The sequence below is a fragment of the Amphimedon queenslandica genome, unplaced genomic scaffold (assembly GCF_000090795.2).
Source record: "Amphimedon queenslandica unplaced genomic scaffold, v1.1 AMPQUscaffold_13452, whole genome shotgun sequence".
Taxonomy (NCBI): domain Eukaryota; kingdom Metazoa; phylum Porifera; class Demospongiae; order Haplosclerida; family Niphatidae; genus Amphimedon; species Amphimedon queenslandica.
This window is the reverse complement of record NW_003546312.1, coordinates 73750-78061: the sequence shown is the minus strand read 5'-3', so window position 1 is coordinate 78061 and position 4312 is coordinate 73750. Positions and strand designations below refer to the sequence as shown.

The 4312-nt window shown below is 34.2% G+C and overlaps 1 long non-coding RNA gene across 1 annotated transcript; it reads right to left on the bottom strand.

The window, feature by feature from the left end:
* Positions 1-416: 416 nt before the first annotated feature.
* LOC109581240 (uncharacterized) lies at positions 417-3530 on the bottom strand. The gene is made up of 5 exons (XR_002184562.1): positions 3218-3530; positions 3088-3168; positions 1762-1907; positions 842-921; positions 417-543 (listed from the first exon to the last, which is right to left on the bottom strand). It is a non-coding gene; the product is annotated as an uncharacterized LOC109581240 (long non-coding RNA).
* Positions 3531-4312: the final 782 nt, after the last annotated feature.

The window sequence follows — 4312 nt, the reverse complement described above, 5'->3', positions numbered from 1 at the left end:
GTAATTAAAATGATTGAATAAGCATTATGGTAAATCTTGTGCATGTCTTCAATTAAGTTTAAAGTAATGATAATGATTGGACAATTATACCTGCAGTGTAGGGTTGACATGTTGGTGTTTCAATGGTGATGCAACCCTACAGGGGCTTGTTTGAATTCATTTTATAATTTGAAACCAGCAACCCTACAGGGGCTTGTTTGAATTCATTTGATAGGTTCAAATCCAACAGAGGCTCAACCCTACACTAAATAATTTTTAAAATTTTTTTGTTCTAGTTTCCATCTTTTTTTTAAATGAACAACACTGTTTTTGTTGAGCATTAATTTTTAAGCAGTTGCTTGGTACAATTTTGAAAAATATTAATTTTCTTAATTTTTAGGTAATCCTATTTAGGTAATCCTGAAAGTGCATCCAAGGCAGTTGAATCGTATACTATTGAAAATAAGAAAAATAAACAATATTTGTTAAAAATAAGATTAAATCTATATTTAACAGAAATATAATTTGACAAGAGTTTGAAATCTTGTATTCATTACAGGAGGCCTAAAAGAAGACAAGAGAGTTAAACAATTAATTGTATTATTATGAACAAGTGTGATGCTGAAACATTTTTGCTATAATGAAGTTATAATGTGATTAAGAAACTTGACAGAAGTGGCATTCCATGCAATGCTTGCAGGCCAGGTTAACTTAAGTTGAATAAGGAAAAGTTATGTTACATGTGTATGAGTGTTCAAAACTAAATTTTGAAAATTTGAATGAAGTGGTATTGCTTGTAAATTCAAGTGTCATGCATAATGTACAGGAAATAAAAAATTAAATTTAAGTATCATAAACTTACCTAGGTTTATTGATGGAGCTTCAGTGTAAGATAGAGAGGGACAGAGAGAAAGGGAGACACATGGAGGTGGGAAGGAGGAACTGAGGGAGGGAGAGAGAGAGAATTATGATTACATTTGTATAAATCTGACAATATATACATGTACATAACATTGTGAACTTGTGTGTCTTAAGGAGAGTTGGAGGCATGATTATGAAAGTACATGTACATTCATTTATGGAGTTTGAATAAAATTAATAGTGAAGGTTTGCATATAAAAGTTTGAAAAAGAGTGGGTGTTGTAGAAAAATTACCAGTAGTGGCAAAAATGGCTAGTACATGTACTATGTAACTGAAGTAGCAAGTGTAGTTTGTTCGTGTGTATACTTAAACTGAGTGAAGAAACATGGACTCTTCAAATGCACTACATGTACAAGAATATAAACATGACACATGTCATGCAGATACCATATGAAAACTGCATTTTTACATAACCGGTTAACCTAAAACCAATTGGCAGCTCTAAACTACATGAGCATGTACATGTATTAAAGGTTTTACCATATAGTGAGACGATTTGGAGGGGGTTAAATTTGTTTTTTTGCTAAATTTTGGTGGCTGGCAGATTTTTGTTTTGGCGTATGGCTATGAAAATGCCAAATTTAATTCCCTCCAAATTTTCAAAATAATCAATGCAACATTGATTAAAAATTGCTTGTAATTATGTAATTAAATCTACTTTAAAAGGTACACACTATCGTACTTGAACTTATACTTAAGTACTATTATTAAAAGCATGTAAATGTACTTATACACATATTTTGTAAATATACTTGGACTTTACTTCAGCACTAAGGGCTTTTTATTAAATAAACACCAAACATTGAAGGATACAAAATGTAGAATAAAAGAAGCAAGCAAGCAGTTTACCGTACACATACCTGTAGTATAGTTGTAGAAACAGTCACAGGCTTTAAGCTTTATCCATATGCTGCTGCTGGACAGGAGTACAATCTTATTTTGCTGGCAATAAGCTCCTGACTCCTTGTTTCATATCCACCATTTTATTTCACTGTGGCAATACCTCCTAATTAATAAGCATTATAAATAATGAATATTTTTGCCCTAATAAAGATCCCTTGCTAAGGCCACTCCAATCATAGTACCAATGGGCAGGCAGGTTTGTTTATTACCATTATTAATTTATTTAATATCACTTGTATAAACTATGTGAATGACCAACTGCAATATACTATAGGTTGGGATATATTCGTGGCTGCTATTGAAGCTGCTTTAACCAGTTCTTTTAAAAACTACTTTACTTGCCGTATCTTGGAACTCTACACCCATTTCAGTTAGTGTTTACTGGCTTGGGTGTAGTGTTTATATCATGGCCAGTTGACCAGCAAAAATTTACAGCAAGGAGCTTTAAGGCAGAGGTTAATACAAGAAGGTAACAGAAACAGAACAAGTGGCTATTGCTCCACTAAAGCTGCTAAAGAATAGGAAATTAACTGGACTGTAAACACGTAGTCTTGCTGTCATAGCAATGCTCTATCAAATTCCATGGTAATTAATTACACTTTTATAATTGAGAATATTGTAAATATTACGTAAAGTACAACAAATAGTGATGGGGGACCATGTGGGAATAAAATGGCAAAGCAAATCTATTTGCAGTGGCTTAAATATAGTACATGTTTGTAGTAGGGCATGGTCCACACAAGCCACTCTCTAAGCTAACCCACATGACTGCACATGGGCATAAATAATAGAGTCAATCCATGGCATGAAGCCCCCACCTTTAACATATAGACCAGTTGGTGCTAAGTATAATAGTATATTCATAGAATTTTAAGTATATTCATTGTGATGCCGTAAATAAGTAAAATTTTCCTACCGCCATTTTGGAGTCCTACTTCCAATGGTTGTCTATGGAGCGATCGTGAAAAGAGCTTATTCTCCAAAACTGCTGTATTTATTCGTTAAAGCAATATTGCTACTGCTTACTGACCATCATCCAGCATCTAGAGTTGGCTCATGGACTTTAATAAGTGCCACTAGAAGATATAGAAGCAAAGATATGACTTTCTCCCATTCTACTCTTAGTAACTAAGACTCCAAAATGGCGGCAGGAAAATTTTACTTTATTTACGGTATCACAATGAATATACTTAAAGTTCTATGAATATACTTAGCGCCAACTGGTCTATACATACAATGCTTTACTCAAAGTATAAAACCAACAATTTACTCTATATACTTACCTTATTTGAAGAGATTCAAGTAAAATGAAGTACACGAATTATAAACACAGAACTCAGTGCAGTGGATACTCAACTAAGGCCCTAAAATCGAATAAAATTATTGACGTTTATTTAGAATAATTTCTCTTACTTGAAGCGATTGGTGTCAGTAGATAGCCGTGTCTTTAGGCACGCACATCACCTTACTCTCATCACAGATCAATCAGTAATTGTAAAAGGCTCTGGCATGTCTGGGTTAGGGACTATCCAGCCTCAGCCTCCCGCAACTCTCCATTAAAATACTTAGCTTTCTGAGCATGCGCAGTTGGGTGAAATAAAATGGCATCCAACCACTTGGTGCAGTCCATGTGTGCTTGAAAATAACGAGAGAAATCATTTTCTAGAATTACAATGCCAAGCCACACTGCACTAGCGTCCCTGAAATGCAGCACAATAGTGCAAAAATCATAGTTTTAGGATAAAAACTCTAGGACTAGTTCTTACTTAACTGTGGAAGAAGAACAAACCTGAACATTTGGTGCATGCAGGCATGCATGCATTCATTTGCCGTATAACTATCTTATGAAAGTTTTTTACTACTTTTTATAACACTGAACTGTTTTGATGAAATTATAAAGGACATCTGGACTGTCAGATAAGCCACAAAAAAATTCTAAAGATATTACAGGGGCTCAATGCTTCTGGGATGGCAGCCATTTTGGGGGCGCGCTCGTCCAACTCAACCCTACATACCAAGCGCTAGCGCTTGGTAATAATAATTAATTAATCACTTTACTGGCTTTACAATGGCGGGTGGTGAAGAATACTCTTTTAACAGTCTGGTTCGTGGCCACAATGCTTATAAAAAGTTTCTGGACTCCTACTGCTTGAACTCCTACTGTTTTGTACTGCGCTTAACAAACCCATGCTAAGAGCTATAATGAGCTAGGCACCTAATAAGAACCAGGCGCTTAACAACGAAGGGCGCTTAATAACCTGTTAGTATGGTATACACTATTAATATACTCATACATGTACTACTACATGTACATGTATATGTGAATGAGGCATTAAAAAATAGGACTTCTTGTAAAATTTTTAAAGTTGCTCTGAAAATTTTGTCAAAAATTAAAAAGGGAGAATTCTTCATTTTAATAATTTCTTCTTCATGTTCTTATCTTATGCATAAAGTTTGAACTGATTTTGAGCAAAATTGAATTTTTTAAAAAAATTTACAAAAGTTGCT